Source organism: Octopus sinensis, linkage group LG5 (assembly GCF_006345805.1).
Source record: "Octopus sinensis linkage group LG5, ASM634580v1, whole genome shotgun sequence".
Lineage (NCBI taxonomy): Eukaryota > Metazoa > Mollusca > Cephalopoda > Octopoda > Octopodidae > Octopus > Octopus sinensis.
This window is the reverse complement of record NC_043001.1, coordinates 32,289,856-32,312,297: the sequence shown is the minus strand read 5'-3', so window position 1 is coordinate 32,312,297 and position 22,442 is coordinate 32,289,856. Positions and strand designations below refer to the sequence as shown.

At 37.2% G+C, this 22,442-nt stretch overlaps 1 long non-coding RNA gene across 1 annotated transcript in view; it reads left to right on the top strand.

The window, feature by feature from the left end:
• Nucleotides 1–22,442, top strand: part of LOC115212380 — a 283,564-nt gene that overhangs the window by 77,163 nt on the left and 183,959 nt on the right. The window lies entirely within an intron of this gene.

The window sequence follows — 22,442 nt, the reverse complement described above, 5'->3', positions numbered from 1 at the left end:
TGGTGACAGTGTATCAGTGGTAGTTGATGATGTGGTATCGTTGTCTGCCGTAGATATTGGCTTGGCAATACTGTATAGCTTTAAGTTAGTTGTGTGACAACGTTTTCAGTGGATATCATGGCTGACACATACGACGAGAATTTACTAGAGTTGTAAGCATTTCATGGGATGTCACTGTGGAACTCTATGTTTGTGGAATTTACTGGTGTGATAACTCCTTCAGTGGTTGTCATTGAGAAATGCAATCAATAGAATGTAAACATGATAACGGTACTCGGTGGATGTAATTGTGGAGCACTATATCAATTTCAGTTAAACGTGTGGAAAATCTTTCGCTGAATGTCATTGTGGAACATTGTATTAATGGAAGTTTTCAGTGTGATAACACAGTACAAGAAGTCACAGGTCTGATCTATTCTTTTGTAGATCTCACTACGGAATACTGTATTAATTGACGTTAAACGTGTGGCAAATGACCCAGAGAAGATTTTGCCGAGATAAATCCTTCGGTAGATATCATTGTGGAACACTGCATCTGTAGAGGTTACTGATATAATTCTTTCATTTGATGCCATTGTGGAATACTATACTATGTGTATATATTGATATGATAATTTTTAAAGTGGATTTCATCATGGAAAATTGCAGCAATGCAAGTTTCCATTGTGATAATTCCCTCGGAAGATGCTAATTGTGGAAAACTATCTGTAGAATTTTGTTGTTGCTAACTCATTTAGTGGATATATTTATGAGATATGATTTCAGTGGAAGTTACTGATGGGAAAATACTTCAATGAATGCAATTGTAGAGAACTGTAGCAGTGGAGGTTTTGATGTGATAAATCGTTTAACGGATATTATTGCAGAACAGTGTGTCCATGTTTACATTATATCAATGGTAGTTAATGGTGTGATAACTTCTTCGGCAGGCACCATATTGGAACGTTGTATTGATGGAATTTAGTTGATCGGCAAATCGTTCACCAGATGTAATTGCTGAATCCTCCATCAGAGGAAGCTTATGGTGTGGTAAATCCTTCATTGGTGAGTCGTTACAGAACAAAGTGTCAGTGAAACTTACTTTCATAAATGATTGGAGAATCGTAATAAAAGATGCCATTATTATTCTGAGTCGATTGAATAAGTATCAGACCAACACTGGGGTCGATATAATCGATTAACCTCCTCCCCCACAGTTTCAGACCTAATGCCTGTTTTAGAAAGAATTATTATTTATATTTCATATATCTCCAACAGATTAGATTGTTGGAAACAATTCCTAACATTGGATAACAACAAAAAACCTCAGATGACAAGAAATTTCCTACGTATCCTGTCTCTAATAATACTGGCTCTGAAGCTGCACTAAGATTTCCTCTATTCATCTGTCCAAATTTTTAGGAATAGTTCCTAATAAATTTATAACTATAGGGATATATTCTACACTTTCTATAGCCTCTGTAACTCAATTGCTAGGTCCTTATACTAGGTCTTATTTTGTCTATACTTTTCATATTGCTAATCATTTGAGACTGTAAAATAAATTCCTTGGAACTTTCTATCCTTTTTGTCTAATACTACTAATTCAGGCCTCCTAGCTTCTGTTACTCTGTCCCTCTCAATGTTAAAGTCCCACAACGTCTTATGTTTTTTACTTTCTAGGACTTTATTAGGGTCATGCTCATACCACTTAACAGTGTGGTTAAATCCGGGCTCTCTACATAACTCCCAATGGAGTTTTCTCCGTAGATTGTCGTGCCTTTTCTTGTATTCGTGTATTCTTTGTGCCAGTATACTACATTCACTAACTATATGAATAACATTTCCCTCTTTTTATTTACATAGCCGACATCAGGAATCAGCCTGAGATTTTTCTATCGTGACTTTTATCCAGTTAGTCCTCAGTGCCTGATCCTGTGCTGCTACTAACAAACTATCTGTCTCCTTTTCAGCCTTCTTTTCTGAAACGGCAACCATGTCTCACTATTATTATTTTCTGTCACTATCTCTGGAAATATACCGTGCAAAGCCTTTTTCTTGCCATCAGATAATCTTTCTTCTTTCTCCTGGTCTTTAACTTCAATTTTTTCGTTTCCCTATCTCCTACCGTTCCTATTGCAGCTCTTAATAAACTTTCTTCACAGTTACCTACATAGGCGCAGGAGTGGATGTGTGCTACGTAGCTTGCTTACCAACCACAGGATTCCGGGTTCAGTCCCGCTGCGTAGCACCTTGGACAAGTATCTTCTACTATAGCCTCGAGCTGACCAAAGCCTTGTGAGGGGATTTAGTTGATGACTGTTCCCCAGGGCTCCGAAAATTATTGGTACTACTACCACCTTTTTCATCGACCACAACTGCTTAACCTCCCAAGCTAACCTGTCATATCTATCGACTTTTCTTTCTTCCTTATCGCATACCTTGTTGTCAGCTGGGCATGTTATATCTATGATCCAGCATAGTTTGCTTTCTTTTCCTTCTTCCTTATCGCATGCCTTGTTGTCAACTGGGCATGCTATATCTATGATGCAGTATTATTATTATTATTATTATTATTATTTTTATTATTCAGTAGTCTTATTTTTATCACGTGCTTTCATTGCACTACTGAGCGCAGCTGTGTATATTGAAAGTCTTTTACGTAAGATGTGTGCAGTGCCTAATAGAACTATTTTCTGTATGTTATATATATTTGTTAGTCCTGGTGTCTTTGTTATGTATTTGTCTGAAAACTTTTTATCATACCTAATGCGTCTAATATAGAAAATATTTCTGTTTTTAGATTTCACATTCGAGTTGCCTCTGTTTCTAGGTCTTTGTATTTTGAAAGTTTCTCCATTTCTTTTAGAGAAACGTTGTCATCTCTTGGTATTGATACATCGATTAGAAAGCATTTTTACCTTGGAGATCTCGGACAACTATACCTGACCTATTGCCTTCAATTTCTCTGTGTTTTGGCATATCCCATAGTATGGTTGCTCTCTCATTTTTGTGACCTTTTCTGACGTGTGTCTATACGATCTTTTTTCTGTTGTTATTTCAGTGTTGGCATAGCTTCTAGTATATATAGACCCCAACTCTGTCGTGTCTGTGAATATATTCCTTCTTAGCCAGGACTGGGCAGCCAGTGACAATATGATTTATTGTTTCTTGTCAATTTCCACATATTCTGAAGTTACTTGTGCTTCTTTTCATTATATGGTTTTGGCAATTTCTGGTGGGGAGGGTTTGGTCTTGTGCTGCGATTAAAATCCTTTAGTTTCCTCTTTGAATCCTGAGCTTCTCAGCCATTGTTGGGATTTTGCTTTGTCTATTTCTTTTGCGTTTAGCTTAACTCAGTATTTGCCATGAAACGGCTTTTCTTGCCATCGTTTTATCGTGATCCATTGCTGTTCCAGTTCTAGTTTTTATTTCAGCAGTTTTACAGCTTTTATTATTATTATTATTGTTGTTATTGTTATTATTATTATTATCATTGTTATTATTATTAATATTATTATTATTATTATTATTATTGTTATTATTATTATTGTTATTATTATTATTATTCTTATTATTATTATTATTGTTATTATTATTATTATTATTATTATTATTATTATTATTATTATTAGTAGTAGTAGTAGTAGTAGTAGTAGTAGTAGTAGTAGTAGTAGTAGTAGTAGTAGTAGTAGTAGTAGTAGTAGAATTATTACATTCTCTTATAGTTAGTAATGGATGTTATCTTCAGGTTCGGTGACAATTCTTAAATCTCCAGAATCTTTCGATTCGTACGTAATACAGGGCTGCACTTTCCTGTATCAGTTCCAGTATCCTTCAGCATCTTTGGTAGCACATAGAAATAATTGTCTGTGACCTTATTCTTTGTTTTGCGTTTGCCCTGTACAATCATAACTAGTCTTCTTGATTCAAGAATATGGTTAGTCTTTATGGGGAAATCCCATAAATTTCTCTAATTCTTATTCCACCTCACAGCCTCTGACTCGTATTCATACCGCTGTTCTGTTACTTAGAATCTACACACTCGCCCAACATCTCAATACACTGTCATACCTCCCTGCCATGCTAACGCTTATAATATTTTAGTGCTAGGCATTACATTCACTGAAGGTATGTTTCATACTCTCATCTGCTTCTCACAGATTCTGCACTTGTTCTCTGACTATTTTATCTCAATCTTTGCTTTTATCAAATTCATTGAAATGGCGTGTTCGTGAGTGGCAATAATTAGCGCTTCGGTGTCTCGTTTCAGATTTCCATCCTATTGCAAACTTTTATCAGTATATCTGCCTCATTTTCTTTTTATGTGTGACCAGGCATTGATCCGTACAGCTATAATCAAAGTACCCACTTCTGCTTTAAGCCCAATGTTTTTGAATCTTTGCTAGCGTTTTACTCTGTGTACATAACTTTGTGATATTTTTGTCATTATGTTGGTCAAATTTTGCCTTGTAATTTTTAACATTTTCTGCTGTTCTGATCTGACTCTCTTTACTTTACTTAGGGATAATTCTAGATTGTAATTTTAATTCACATATACAGAGAAAACTGTCTTTCCTTTGTGTTTCCTTATTGCTATAACCAATTTTCATATGCTTATTTCTAAATATTTTCTCCAGTCCTACAATTGTTATTTTGCCTCAGTTTTTTATTCTTAAACATCTTCATCCTCCCTGTGTGCAAGATAATTATATTATATCTATATCAGAGTCGTTGGTGGTGGTTTCGAAATATAGTAGTTAGTATTCTAATTCCTCCTTTATAAGTTCTTCAGTTCACTACCAAAATTTGTTGCTGAAACTATTACTGAAATGGCTAGTGTATTCGAACCTAGATTGAATTCTGTTTTAGTGTCAGCTTGACTCTTCTGTAGCATAGTTTTCCAAAATTTCGCATTCGTTTGTGTATCATATCAGTTTCGTCTTCTTCTAGATATTTTTTATGTAACCTTCATGTTTTATTCTCTAATTTCTGTGCATGTATTTAATTTAGTTTAGATATAGACACTGGAACCAGATAATTTAACCAGAGATCCCCTTGCAAATACTGGTTTTCGTATTTCCCACTCAACACTTTTCTCGCCAAAGAATTACACACTTGTTTTTATGACCTAGCTGTCTTCTTCAACAATTTCAAATAGATGTTTTTTTTTTATATATATAAGTTAAGAAATTATTTACGGGGTTTTTCATCTCCTGAGTTCAAACCACACAACGAATAGCTTTGTTTTTTTTTTTATCTCTTCTGGTCAATAAAATAAAGTGCTAATCCTGTACTGGGGTGGATAGTATCAACTTACCTCCTCTGCCGGAAAGTAATTAGCTATTATGGGAGTGGATGAGTCGATTGCATCTACCCCACTATTTCACTGGTACTTAATTTATCAACCCCGAAAGGATGAAAAACAAAGTCGATCAGACGAAATATCGCTAAGCATGTCGTCCTGCGCGCTATCGATTCTGCCAACGCTAACGTCTTTTCAAATTGGCAAGACGTCTTTTCAAATCGTTAAGTTTGTTTGTTTCAACTATGAATCAAATCTACTTTCAAAACTATTTATTTTGTGATGTTACAAAACTGGCCAGTATCCCTAGAAATTGGTCAGTTCCGTTCTATTCTTATTGCTCACCGGGGTGGAATTTGTTAATCCTTATTTTTTCTTCAACTTGAACATTTAAAAAAAAATCAAAACATGGCCTCGAAATCTTTCACAGGGTGCGAGTAGGGTAACTGTTTTCACGTCCTCCCCATCACTTTAACAGTGACTTTAAACCAAAGCAATCAGTACTAATATCAATATGATAAGCGGAGGTGATTAAAGCAACAATGGCAATGAAAATGATAGAATGGACGGTGACAGCCAAACCACTGTCGCCATAACAGCCATAAAAACAAACAGGAAAGAATTAACGAATAACATACATCATTTCACAAGCATTACACACAAGCACTGCATAGCGCTAACAAATAACATAACCTCACGCGTATCAATCCTAAAAGCGATTAAAGAAACTTACAAAAATCTAAAAATAAGATATTCCGAAGGAATGGAAGTTATCCGAACTTGGCTAGTGGAAACACCTTCAAATAATCGGAACGAAAGGACAAATCACTGGTCCTTCCATGAGAATAAGGTAAGTGGTCCTTCACATTTCACTCCATTCATAACATGGTTTTATTCAGAAGAGGCTGTGTGAATATACGTGACCTGGGTCCACTTTAGAAGCAAATCCTTCAGCTCAACTCTTGTAGTTAATAAAAGCATTATTATTGTTATTACTACTACTACTACTACTACTACTACTACTACTACTACACTACTACTACTACTACTACTACTACTACTACTGCTGCTGCTGATGATGATGATGATGATGATGATGATGATGATGATGCTGCTACTACTACTACTACTACTAAGGCGGCGAGCTGGCAGAATCGTTAGCGCGCAGGACGAAACTGTTTAGCGTTATTTCGTCTGGTCGACTTTGCTTTTCATCCTTTCGGGGTCGATAAATTAAGTACCAGTGAAACACCGGGGTCGATGTAATCGACTCATCCACTCCCACAAAATTGCTGCCCTTGTGGCAAAATTTGAAACTATTATTATTATTATTGTTGTTGTTGTTGTTGCTGTTATCAACCGTCGGAAATTGTCCGACATGGTATATTTGGGTTCTTTACGATCTGAAATCGAATCATGCCGAAGCCAACTTTGCATTTCATTCCTCCATAGTCGAGATAGTAAAGTAGCGGTCAGTCACTTGGATAGAGGGTAACGACTAACTGACTCCCTTCCAAATTTCTGGCTTTATGTCTAAACTAGCAGTATCGTCCGGCGTTGCTCGGGTTTGTTTCAACCCTTTAGAATTGGAATTTTTGAAAAGTAAAAATTTTGCATTATGTAGCTTGTTATTCTCTTTAAGTGAACATTTTTCTGGTTGAAATACACCGAAAAATGGCGACACAGCGGTCAAAAAATCGTAAAAAATAGAGATTTTCATAGAAAAAAGCACCTTTTTGATGTAAATAATTTTTGGTGTCAACATGGTCCAATTTGAATTTTTTCTTCTAAGGAAGGAAGAGCGAGCCTTCTTCTATCATACTTTCAATTTTGGTCAACTTGCACCGCAGGGTCTCGGAGGAGATAATGTTAGTTGAAGGCTACCAAACCTGCCATACACAGACAACTTCAGCTTTATATAGAGAGAGATTAGAAACAGTCATTTATGTTGATGAGCTGTTTGAACCGTTGGCTTGTTAAATATACAATGATTTGCGATATTCCTTCTTGCTATTTATTACGTTCTGTCATCGAATGCCAGCGACGTCAACTTTTCTTTTTTATATCTCCAGGATCGATTGGATAAAATATCAGTTAAACACTGGAGTCGATGGAAATGATTAGACCTCTCAAAATTGCTGGCCTAGAATCTTCAGAGCGCCGGAAAAGTGCCTGCGGTGTTTGTTCCGGTTCTCTATGTTCTAAGTTCTTGACACGTCGGAATAAAGTTTAGCTTTCATTTCTTCGGGGCGGATTAAAATGAGTACTTGTTAAGGACTTATCTCTGATTTCTGATTTTGTACTTATATCAATAACAATTTTATTAGTGAGAGTAGTGTGAAGGCGCATGGCTTAGTGGTTAGAGCGTAGGGCTTACAATCGTGAGTTCGATTCCCGGACCGGGCTGCGTATTGTGTTCTTGAGTAAGACACTTTATTTCACATTGCTCCAGTAGAAATGTGTTGTGACGTCACTGATGCCAGGTTGTATTGGCCCTTGCCTTTCCCTTGGATAACATCAGTGGTGTGGAGAGGAGACGCTGACATGCCTGGGCGACTGCTAGCCTTCTTGCCCTGACTTGTGCCTCGGAGAATAACATTCTAGGTGCAATCCCATGGTCATCCATGACCGAAGGGGGTTTCCTCCTCAGTGATAGTAGTATTACTGATAGCATAATTATTCAGAGCAAGAGCAGCAGCAGCGGTGGTAGTAGTAGTAGTAATAGTAGTAGTAGTAGTAGCAGCAGTGGTGGTGTTTTTAATGTTTGTAGTAAAAGAAAGGTAAAACATTTCGAATGATATAATCAATTACTCAGATATGGTAGACAGATTAGACGTTAGGGCCTAACTAGTTATTTTATAAAAAGGTAGCACGATGCTATTATTGTTGTTGTTTTTGTTTTTATTTTTTCTTCTTCGTTGATTACTGATCTGATTTATGAGCTGCCTACGTCATTATCTGTAACTTGTAATTTATGAAATGCGTCTCATGTCACTGCATATAAATATGCTTTATATGCAATGGTCGTGCATGAATTTATATGCTAACACAACCCACTTTAGTTTGTGGGTTGGCTTGTGTACTTGTGTGTGTGCTTGTGTGTGTGTGTGTGTGTGTGTGTTGATTTTAATCTTTACTTCAATCAATATTAATATTGATAATCGTTTTCAAAACGTGTTTTATGGGAATGGAAAAATTTCGAGTCCCGGTTATCGCGTACACATCTTAGGACAAGGTTAATTTCTTGATAGAGAAAATTTCGGCTGGCACACCATATTTGAACTCAGAAGAGTATGAACACACCAAGTTAGCTAATCCTACCCGTTATAGTCCCATAGCCTGAAATTTTAGCAGAGTGAAAGTTGATTACATCAACCTTAATGCTTATCTAGTACTTATTTTATCGACCCCAAAAGGGTGAAAGGCAAAGTCAGCCTTTCATCGGCGGAATTTTAACTCAGATCATAAAGGCAGACAGAATACCACTAAGTATTTGTCCTGTGTGCTATGAATCAAATTAAATAATCGTTTCTATAGTAGGGACAAGGCCTGAAATTTTAAGGTAGGGTGCTAATCAATTACATCGACCCCAGTGCTCAACCGAGATTGAATTAAAGGCAAAGTTGACCACTGACCCATAACATAAAGACAAAAGAAATGCCACAAAGCGTTTTGTCCAGTGTACTGTAGCAGCTTTCCGTCTTGTACCAAATTAAATTATGGAAACTATTTATTCTAGCTCTCTTCCATTGCAACCAATCATATACTCCCATTTATATAGCAAGAATGGTTTCTGATTTTAAGGCAGCGAGCTAGCAGAAGGGTTAGCACGCCGGGCGAAATGCCTAGCGGTATTTCGTCTGCCACTACGTTCTGAGTTCAAATTCTGCCGAGGTCAACTTTGCCTTTCATCCTTTCGGGATCGATTAAATAAGTACCAGTTACGCACTGGGGTCGATATAATCGACTTAATCCGTTTGTCTGTCCTTGTTTGTCTCCTCTGTGTGTAGCTCCTTGTGGGTAGTAAAGAAATAAATAAAGAAATAAGAATAGTTTCTGATTTAGGCACAAGGTCGATAATTTTGAGGAGTTCGATGAAACGATTCCATCGACACCAATACATAACTGGTATTACATTATTTTAATCGATTACAATAGGATGACTGGCAAAGTTGACCACAGCGACATTTGAACTCAGAAAGTATGTAGCCGGAACAAATAGGGCAAGGAATTATTTTCCGACGCTCCAATGGTTCCTGGTTTAGGCAAAAAGCTAATAATTTTTGAGGTCAGGGTGTCAGCCTATTCCAATGACTTCAGTACTCCAGCGGATACATTATTTTATCAATCCCAAAAGTACAGCAGAAAAAGTTGACCACAGCAGTGTCTGAATATAGACCGTATACAAGCGAAAGAAATGTCGCAAGGCATTTTTCCTCTGCTCTAATGATACTACCAACCCACTATTATCCTTTATACTTGACCTGCGATTTTGTTGCAGCTAGATTTCCCTTGATTAACAACCGGCTGCCTTAAACAGATGATATCTGAGGCCATGTTTGATATTGAAGAATTGGAAGCAAACAACAGGGAGGTCATCGTTGGAATGAATGTGATTCAAAGTATTTTGAATCAGCGATGATTTCGAACTAAACAACAATACACGCTAATAAGAAGTCAAGTTACTTTATCGGACATGGAAGCATTTACGATTTAGCCCGCATGTAAGGTATCGATGCAGAAGTAAGAAAGCAAATGGCAAAAAAAAATTCAGTACAACTTGTGAGATTTAATATAATAGTCAACATAATGAATTGCTAAAAGTGTGCTACATGGTCATTCGACATGCTTGAAACAACAGTTAAATCTTCTCCAAATTACACCATGCCGTTTTCAAAAAAAGAAAAATCGAAAGATAAGACATTGAATTATTTTCTTTCATATATACCGGGAGGTTATAGATTCTGCGGGTTTTATAACAGATTTGCTTGATAACATTGTACGAGTAATATCAACAAAAACATGTTATAGATTACTTAGATTTGTTTATATTTATAGATTCACGACCATGCATTGTTTTATTAAAGGTGTGCCTTACATAACATGAAATTATCCAATAAACGATGCTTCGGCAATATATATAAACATTCACATACATGTATGTATGAATCTCGCTCTTTTACACTCTCCTTCTCTTTCTCTTTCGATCTATCAATCTATCTATCTATCTATCTATCTATCTACTATCTATCTATCTATCTATCTATCTGTGTGCAGATAGATATCTATATATATACATATAGATATCTATATATATATATATATTTATATATATATATATATAAATATATGAAAGAATGGAGCTGAACGACGAATTAACAAAAATCCTTTATTTTCGACGTATGTTTCGAAGGCTGCATATTCCTAATTGCGAAGGAATACGGAGTACATTATGCCGCTTTCTCATCAGGAAAAGCAAGGAACTTGTGTCAACATCAAAATGCACAAAAAACTTTTAGATGATTGCTCACACGGAGCCCATAGCGATAATGAGTGTCTCTTTAAAATGTTCCTTTATAAGGAGTGACGTCAAAGTGGTTCTAAAGGTTCAAAGGTTCAAACGAAGTTGGAGGAGAGAGGCATAAGAATAGGAAGGTGAAAGGGTGCAGGTCATATGAATGGTGGATTTTGTTAATTTCTTTTGTGAATGAGTGCCTGTGCGTGTGACTGTATATAACTGCATTAATGTGTGTGTGTGTATGTGTATGCGTGATTGTGTATGTGGATGGGTAGATGTCAGAAAACAGACAGTGGTGAGGTGAGAGGTTTGTGTCTGTGTGTTTGATTGTGCTTACTATATAAAGAGGGAAATAGAGAGAGAAAGAGAGAGAAAGAGGAGGGCGAGGTAGAGGGACTAAAGCAACAACCTCACTGGATTGGGTAGTAGTTCTTTGAAATTATAAAAAAAAAATTTATGACTATGGGGTGACATATATAAGAAAAGAAGTTATATTAATTAAAATTCAAGGGGTTATATCTATATTAATCATTATTCATATGAGTGAAAGGTGTGTTTTTGTCAGTGCATGCACCTGTATGACCTCTCGATGATTGTATTTGCGCAATATTTTACCAAAAAGGAAAACTATAATTGCCAGTAAATATGTCTAGGGTGTGAGAAACGCCTACATTGCTAGAAATAAGAACCATATTGCTGGAATATATTCAAAGAACATAATTATATACATATATGCTGACAAGAACCCGAAAACACCGGTCGAGAATAAATACCCTCCTCACGAAGCAAGCTTGGTGGGATTGCCAGTTTAGTCGCCGACGTCCCGACCATGCAACAAGTTGTACTGGGTTACATGTTACCAGTAGCACTCGAAAGTGACCTGACATAATACATATATATATATATATATATATATATATATATACACACACACAAACACATACATGTATATGATGTATGTATGTCTGCATTTACTCCTTCTCTCTCTCTCTCTCACACACACACACACATATATATGGTGTTGCACTCACGATCGCAAGATCTCTATTTCGATTCTTGAAGCGGGCGATGCTTGAGCTCTTGAGCAAAATATTTCATTTCAAGTTGTTCCAGCCACTCAGCTGCAAAAGAGCAGTCCTGCGACGGAGTGGCTTACCATGTTCATGTATGTTGTGATCCCGGTCTCTTACACGCCATCGAAAACAGATAATCTGCGTGTGAATCACAGGACTGGAGACGCCAATATCATATTATTATATAAGTTAGAAACCTTCACTGTGAGTGTGATACGGATGTACACCCATTCTTTTTGTGCTAATAGTATGCAGAAAGATTGAGAGTCTCCTAATAGACCGTTTTATAGTTTGTACACTGCTTCTCAGAGAAGACGTATCTGCCATTCTTTTATCGAATTAGTATCAGAGGATAGCTACAATATAAAGCCGTCTTCAATTACGCCAGCCCATCAGAGCCTTATTAGCAAATTTGCATATTTTATGGGTCTTTATGAATAAAATACAATATCGATTTTATACACAAAACAGCGTAAATCAGAAGTACTTAAATTTATTTAGATAATAGATATCCCCACTATGGATAAATGGTTGAGTAATAATAATAAAAGAAGTGAAATATAATCTATGCGTGTATATATTATTGGCATAGTGACATCTGCGAGATGCAAGAAAATATAAATATTAGATTTGCGCCTTGTGTTGCAAATGGATACTGCCCATAAAGTGCTTAAGGCGGTGCTCCAGTATGACTGAAACAAGTAAAAGAAAAGAATGGAAGAAAGAATGCAATATCCACAGTTGAACCCCTGTTTTAAATCAGAGATACATTGCTACCATCAGCATGGTGGTGGAAGCACTCCGTCGGTTACGACGACGAGGGTTCCGGTTGATCAGATCAACGGAACAGCCTGCTCGTGAAATTAACGTGTAAGTGGCTGAGCACTCCACAAACACGTGTACCCTTAACGTAGTTCTCGGGGATATTCAGCGTGACACAGAGAGTGACAAGGCCGGCCCTTTGAAATACAGGTACAACAGAAACAGGAAGTAAGAGTGAGAGAAAGTTGTGGTGAAAGAGTACAGCAGGGATCACCACCATCCCTGCCGGAGCCTCGTGGAGCTTTTAGGTGTTTTCGCTCAATAAACACTCACAACGCCCGGTCTGGGAATCGAAACCGCTATCCTACGACCGCGAGTCCGCTGCCCTAACCACTGGGCCATTGCGCCTCCACCATCAGCATGGTACCGTGCTGAAAAGCATATTGCCCGACACAAAATTTGTCACCCAATCCAGCATTAATTGCAGCAGCTTCATATCAATTTGATATAAAACACGAATCAGCTATTTATGAAACCATGTGATCTACATACACTTATGCGCAGAAGCACGCAGAAGATATACCTGCGTGACATCTTGGGCAAGTGTCTTCTGCTATAGCCCCGGACCGACCAATGCCTTGTGAGTGGATTTGAAAGACGGAAACTGAAAGAAGCATGTCGTATATATGTATATATGTGTGTGTGTGTGTGTGTGTGTGTGTTTGTGTGTCTTTGTTTGTCCCCCTAGCATTGCTTGACAACCGATGCTGGTGTGTTTACGTTCCCGTCACTTAGCGGTTCGGCAAAAGAGAACGATAGAATAAGTACTGGGCTTACAAAGAATAAGTCCCTGGGGCGATTTGCTCGACTAAAGGCGGTGCTCCAGTATGGCCGCGGTCAAATGACTGAAACAAATAAAAGAGTAAAAGAGTAAAGTGTATACATCCACTGCCACTCTTTCTCTCTCACTCTCTCTCCCTTACCTTTAGTCATCCTCTCATTCTCATTCTCCCTCTCTCTTTCTCTGTGTCCCCCCTCTACCTCTCGTGTATATAACACGATTGAAATTTGTATTTCTTATTCGTTAAGCCATGTGTTATTACTCTAAATTCTTTTGACGAAGCGAAGACGTACAGTTGGACTACGTCTTGAGTGTTTATGCGATTGTATAGGTCGGTTTTCATTCTTCTGTGCAACTGTGGAAGCTAGTACACTTGTCTCTTTGTTATTGTTGTTTTCTTTCAGGAAAGAAGTGCAGTACTTATGTACTTTTACCGTCCTAGACAAGCACCTTTCCTTGTAGCGGTCCCGAAACACAGAAAGGCAACGTTAACCTCGGCAGGCAAGATCTGAACTCAGATTACCGAATGTCTGAGTAAATATTGCGGAGCATTATCTCCGACGGTCCACGAGAAAGAAATTATATTTCAATAAATGTAAAATAATTTAAGCAGTTGCAACTAGGATATATATGCATATATATATATATATATATATATATATATACACAAATGTATGCGTAGATACATACACGTATAAGCATAATGCACACAAATGTATGCGTATATACATACACGTATATACATAATGCACACATAAACAAGATTCATCATATATTCTTTTCTACTCTAGGCACAAGGCTCGAAATTTTGGAGCAGGGGGGGGGGGGCTAGTCGATTAGATCGACCGCAGTACGCAACTGGTATTTAATTTATCGAAACAGAAAGGATGAAAGGCTAAGTCGACCGCAGCGGAATTTGAACTCAGAACGTAAAGACAGACGAATACTGCTAACCATTTCGCCCAGCCAGCTAACGTTTCTTATTTCTTTATTGCCCACAAGGGGTTAAACATAGAGGAGACAGACAAGGACAAACAATGGGATTAAATTATTTAGATCGACGCCAGATGAAAGGCAAAGTCGACCTCGGCGGAATTTGAACTCAGAACGTAACGGCAGACGAAATACATATTTCCTTACTACCCACAGGGGGCTAAACACAGAGGGGACAAACAAGGACAGACAAACGAATTAAGTCGATTACATCGGCCCCAGTGCGTAACTGGTACTTCTTTAATCGACCCCGAAAGGATAAAAGGCAAAGTCGACTTCGGCGGAATTTGAACTCACAACGTAACGACAGACGAAATACCGCTAAGCATTTCGCCCAGTGTGCTAACGTTTCTGCCAGTTCGTCGCCTAAGATTCATCATGCATTGGAACAGATTATGTGGCACATTGTAGGATCATGTTGTGAATAAAAACACGCATTGGTTGAACTTCATTTACTCATTACCAATTAAAAAATTAATTAATTAATTGGCTTGTCAAAATGTTTCACACCATAACTGTAGCTGTTCAATCACTTGCCCTTAGAACTTACATCTTTCAGTGTCTGGTATTTGTGCGTATTTAAGGATAAATATATGTGCTTGTGTTAGGTTGTCCCTGTGTGTGAGTGTGTACAAATGCGATTGGGCTGATGTACTGAGAATGGCTAAGCTGGTGTAAGTTCATGTGTACACGTGCTAATGTAAGTGCATTTGCTTTTTATTTTTGCTTTCACTTTTGTCACACATTTATTAAGACACCCAATCTGACACACAGATATAAACTTACACACACATACACACATACAAATATGTTTACACTTACCTTGGTATGTAGGCATGTTAGTAAATTTCTATTGATATATACATATACATACACACACACATATGTATGTATATATATATATATATTATATATATATATATATATATATATATATATATATATAACATGAGTCGCCATTATAGATCGTTAGCCACTACACACATTTTTTTCTCTCCTTGTTTTTTTTTTTCTGTGTCCCTTTCTGCAGAAGAGCGTAGGCTCGAAACGTAAAAGACTTTTTCTATTCCTGAGCGTTATTCTAAAACAACAGATGTATTAGTATAACGCTCAGGAATAGAAAAAGTCTTTTACGTTTCGAGCCTACGCTCTTCTGCCGAAAGGGACACAGAAAAAAAAACAAGGAGAGAAAAAATTGTGCGTAGTGGCTAACGATCTATAATGGCGACTCATATATATATATATATATATATATATATATATATATATATATATATTATTTTCTTGGGAAAATATTAAAAAGTTTAACAAGTTCATTTATGTATATATATATATATACATATATATATACATACATATATGCACATAAGCATATATATGTAAGTATGTAAGTATACGTATATACTTATATGTGTGTTTGCGTGTATGTATAATGCTATGGATGGTTTTTGCTTTATTGCTTTTTTCGATAGGTGATAGGGCTTGGTCTGTTATAAATGTCATTGCAATTTGTTTTTATGTTCATCTAATATTCACTTATTTAAGCATGCGCTCATGTGCCCTCCAGCTACGTATGCAAATATGCATTTTTGTTTTCTCCGTACACGCGCATCCACAAAACCCACATATATAAAAACGTACGCGTTGTGGCGCTCACGGACTATACACTCGTAGACACAGACACACACTCGCACATAGATTCTTGGACATACACACACACATACACATATATAAATATGTATGTATGTATGTATGTATGTATGTATGTATGTATGTATGTATGTATGTATGTATGTATTTATGTATGTATGTATGTATTAGTTTTGGGATCTTTTCTGTTTGAATGTCAGTTTTTAACATAATTTCTAGGTAACTAAAAAATTTCAAACTTCGTATACCGGTAGAATGTGTTTATAAAACATCTTTTTCTCTTGGCTTTATTGAGAAAATTCTATAGTTTGTAAGATATTTGTTGTATTTTTTCTTCAATTTCTGCAATTTCAACCAATCACTGACTTCTATTGAGGTAAAAAAATATTCTGTGCCGTATGAATATGTCCCTCGTTTAAGAAACATATTGGGTTTATTTACATTTGTGAAGAAAAAAGATACCCTTCCCCAACCCCTAACCCTAACCCTAACCGTAACTAACCCCAACTAACCCTAACCCTAAAACAGATTGAAATGCAATAGATCGATACTAGGGTCATAATTATGGGTGACAATTTCATATGACACTGCTAGAATAACTGCCGTTCAAACCGAAAAGATCCGAGTTTTGTAAAAATAAAGGCGATCCAATATGGTTACTTATACGATCCCGATGTATGCATTGAACAAAATATATCAATCACCAAAAGTTAAAGACATGGGATATAATGAGAAAGATATCCCGTCAAACTACATGGAATAGGGAAAATAAACTGAAACCAGCTCTAGAATCAAAGATATATAGTGGAGAGATTTAGATTTAGGAAAAGATTTGATAAGATATTAAAATTACACACTGGAGACAATATACAACACGTAAGACAATATGCTCACACAGACGCTCACGAACCCGTAAACATATCTATGTGTATACATATATGTAGATAATTTAGATATATATATATCCATAATTATATAGTTATATTGATATAAATTTGGTTATATGAATATATGTAATTAGACAAATATATAATATTTACATATATATATATATATATATATATATATATATATGCGTGTGTGCGTGTGTGTGTATGTATGTATGTATGTATGTATGTATGTATGTATGTATGTATATAAATATGTATATAATTAAGAGAAATGACGTCTATTACGCAATCCAATAGTAAAAGGCATTATTTACACCATATTGAATAATAAATATTATTTAAGAAAATCACTAAATTAAATAAACATGTAATAATAAACATAGATATGTATTTTATATGTATATATATAAATATATATATATGAAAAAAGAAAAAGAATGATTTCTCTCGTAGTTCTAACCAGTTTAATTTATTATTATTTTAATTTTCTAATAATATGAATGTTAATTCAAAGATCTAATAAGTTCATCGTTAAATTGGATGTGGAAAATTTTTTTTTATTTCTTGTTAACTTCTTTGAAGAACTTTCTCGCATTCGTTGTCGAACAGATCTGAGTGTTTGGAGTTTTATGAGTTTATATATGAGATTTGGGTGTGTTTGAGGTGGAGTGTTTGGGTGTAGTTGGTAATCAGTGAGGAATGGAAAGGCTGTTGATAAATGAATGGTCAACTCAAGATACTAGATTGGGATGGAGCTGGCAGGTGGTGGGGTGTTCAAGGAGTATTTTTTTAAGCTATTTGTATAGTTGACCTATATATATATATATATATATACGAAAAATAGCAGTTGAAAATTCACTGAGAAGAGTTAAAATATTTTTACTATTATACTCAGACATAACCGGTTTCAGTTTGCACTGATTTTCAAAAATTTGCAATAGAAAGACCTACCAATATAACGCAGCTGGTGTATTAAGCTTACCTTATTTTCATAATTAGTTCATGGATCAAATTAGTGTGTTTTGAATAGCCGAACCGCTAAGTTACTGGGACCTAAACACACCAGCATCGGTTGTCAGTCGATAGTAGAGAGACAAACATAGAGACACAAACATATATATATATATGTATGTATGTATATGTTCCGTCTACCAAATCCATTCACAAGGCTTTGGTCTGCTCGAGGCTATAGTAGAAGACACTCGCCCAAGGTGCCACGCAGTGGGACTGAACCCAGAACTATGGGGTTGCTAAGAAACCTGCTTACCACACAGCCACGCTTGAGCCTATATATATTTTTAACAAATATAAATCAGGAGTAAAAGCAACAAGTGCTCATACTGATAGGCACGTGATCAACACTGGTAGTTAAACTTTGTCCGGAATATTGAACATGAATTTTACTAGAACTGACAGTGCCATGGGAAGAGAACATCGGCAATGTAGAGGAACAAAAGGAGAAGAAGTACGAAAAACTAATCGAAGAGTGCAGAGAACAGGGATGGAATGTCGAGTATTACCACCTGGCAGTGGGGGCTAGAGGTTTCATTGAAAGAAAAATGACAACGCTATTCAAAATAAGATTTGTTTTTTCTAGCTCCGAGCTGCGAAAACTAATAAGGAGAGTACAGGAGGCAATCGAAAAAGACAGTTTCTATATATGGCTGAAGCGGGAAGACCAAAAATGGCTTGAAAGTCATAACATGCCGGCGGGAAATAACATCACTAGGTGAGACAAGCTGACACTGAATTAGCTTCGCTGACTGACAGGTGACAGTCGTTTAAAGAATACGTGGGCTAAAACTACGCGCCTTCATTGGTCAGTTAAAGTTGAGAGCGGTCCACGTGACAACTTGCTGGGGGTGCCTGCTCGAGCCTAGTGGCAGGTATTTAAGGGGAAAACATTTGACGAGTCAGTCAGTCGCCGGCTGACACTCGTTGACACTACACCGAAGAGGCCAGGGAACAGAAGAAAGAAGACATGTACCCAACACCAGAGTTGAAGACAGCTCCGAAAGGGGGGGGGCACCTCAAGACGGTAGAGGAGTAGGGGCCGAAACCGGACGTGGTTCCTCCTGATGATGTCTTGAGCTAACTGGATCCTATACAGGAGCTGTTGTGGTAGCAGACCACGAAATACGGTTGTAATTCCGTTAGATTGCTAGTATTTAAGAGACAATGGATATTATGTCATCCTTTGACAATGACACTTTATTAAAATATATACATGCATATATATATATGTGTTTGTGTGTGTGTGTGTGTGTGTGTATGCATATATATATATAAATATATGTGTATATATAAATGCATATATATATATATTCACACGTGTGTGAGTGTGTGTAAATATGTATGTATATATATGTATATATATATATTTTTTTTTTTCAGTTAAGTGGTGTAAAGATTTCTAAATCGCTTTGTATATATAACGATATATTCATCACTAAACACTATGCAATTATGATCATACTTCAATGACGGAATCAGATTAAGGCTAGAAAATGTCTAGACTTGTCTACCGTTGGTTGTTGCTAGGGTTTATTAAAAGCATTACATTAGTCATTGGCTAATAATGTTTTGTTCACATGGAATACTTTTTGGGGCTGTTTTCTTTTTCTATTTAATGCTTCGCTTCTATTAAAGGATACAGGCGTCCCACTTTACAGGCGTTGTATTAATTTATCTAATTATTGTCATTTATATTCTTCTTCGTATGCATTCGTGTTATTCGTTCTTCTATGAAGGTGCGTAGCTTAGCGGTAAGGGCATTCGGCTCACGATCATCGTAGGATCGTGAGTACAGTCCCTAGCGACGCGTTGTGTCCTTGAGCAAGACACCTTATTTCACGTTGCTCCAGTCCACTCAGCTGGCAAAAATGAGTTGCACCTGTATTTCAAAGGGCCAACCTTGTCACACATTATGTCACCCTGAATCTCCCTGAGAACTACGTTAAGAGTACACGTGTCTGTGGAATGCTCAGCCACCTGCGCGTTAATATTTCACGAGCAAGTTGTTCCGTTCATTGATTGTATCAGCTGGGACCCGTGTCGTTGTAACACATGCGTGTGTGTGTGTGTGTGTGTGTGTGTCTTTATGTCTATGCTTGTCCTCCACCACCGCTTGACAACCGGTCTTAGTGAGTTTACGTCCTCTTAAAGTAGCGGTTCGGCAAAAAGAGAGCGATAGAATAAGTACCACGTTTTAAAAATAAGTCGCAGGGTAGATTCATTCGACTAAAACCTTTCAAGGCAGAGTTACAGCATGACCCCCCACCACCACCACCACCGTACAAACATTACCGCCACATTTTCCTACTATAACCACTACTCCTACTGCAACCACCACTAAATATCACCACCATTATAACCACCACCACCACCACTACTACGACTACTACTACGACAAAAGATTAAAGATATATATATATATTCTTTCACTTGTTTCAGCCATGAGACTGCAGCCATACTGGGGCACCATCTTAAGGGATTTTAGCCGAACAGATCGACCCTAGGACTTATTCTTTTTAAGCCTCAATACCAGTTGTCAAGCGGTGATGGGGTGACAAACACAGGAATAGACACACACACACACACACACACACACACACACACACACATATATATATATATATATATGTGTGTAAATGATTGGCTTCTTTCAGTTTCCGCCTACCAAATCCGCTGACAAGATTTTGGTCGGCTCGAGGTTATAGTAGTAGTGAAGGTGCCACGCGGTGGGACTGAACCCAGAACCATGTGGTTGGGAAACAAACTTCTTACCACACAGCCCCGCCTGCACCTGTATGTATGTATACACACAAACACACACACGATTAGATATTATTATTATTATTATATAGAAGTATTTGAAAAGTATACTTAAAATTAGATGGCCCGAGCACATAAGCAATATGGAGCTATGGAAAAGTACAAATCAAGTTTCGATTAGGGAGCAAATATTTAAGAAAAAGTGGAAGTAGATTGGTAGCACAATTAGAAAAGACTCACCAAATGTAGCTAAAAGTACTTTACAGTGGAATCCGGGTGGATATAGAAAGAAAGGTAGGCCTAAGAACTCGTGACGTAGATCAACACAAATAGAACTAGAGAAAGGGGGACATTTATGGCAGAGTATAAGTACAGAAGCGAAAAATTATGCTACATGGAATTCAATCATAAGTGGCCTATACACCGCTTTGGAGGGTTAAAGGCAGAAGAAGAAGAAGAAGAAGATATATATATATATATAGATATATATATTATATATATATATATATAGATATATATATATATAGATATATATATATATTATATATATAATCTTGCTAGTATATAAGGTACATACGTATGTTTATATATGTAAATACTTATATATATATATATAAACATACGTATGTACCTTATATACTAGCAGACGCCTGATACACTCAGACACACATAGCTTACATCCACGACGTTGGCAACACACACACATATTTATGTAATAGTCATGCGCACTTAAATGCACATAGATATGGAAACAGTCGTCCCTCCCCCACTCTACACCATCACCAGTACAAACCCCACCAACACAAGTGTCACCAAGACCCTCACCTGCAGGACCAACGCTGCAACTTTCTCTTTGACTACCAACTACGCGAACGCTACCACCCTCTCTTATACACGCAAAAATGCCACCACCTACATCTACGTCACTACTACCACCACTACCACCACACCTGTGTCAACACTGTCACTCCAGCTACCGCTAACCCTCCCCCCCCCAACCACCACCACCACCACCACCGTACAAACATTACCGCCACATATTCCTACTACAACCACTACTCCGACTACAACCACCTTCACTACTGCAACCACCACTAAATATCACCACCATTATAACCACCACCACCACCACCACCACCACCAACACCAACACCACCACTACTTCTACTACTACTACTACTACGACGACGACGACGACTATAACTACTACAGCTGCTACTACTACTACTACATCGACCATTTATATTACGTCTTATCATTTTTCTAGGCCCAGCACTACCACCGTTATTCAATTATCATCATCATCATCACCACCATCATCACTGGCAGTACTGTTGCTTCTCTACTACTACTACTACTACTACTACTATCACTCCCACCTTATTATCTATTAGCTTTCATACTTTGATCATTACCTCCAACGCGACCGTCATCGCATTTAGATCCATTACTGCCATCGCAACCAACAACACTGCATCGTCCTACCTACACTTACACCACCACTATCACCACCACCACCACCTTTATCTTCACAAACTACCACCGTTAGCCTCACATCTCTACCCCCCCCCCCATCCGTCTGTACCTCTGTCACCAACACCGGCACTTTTATATCCCCACCGTAACCAAACAACATCATGGACAACTATCAAATAAT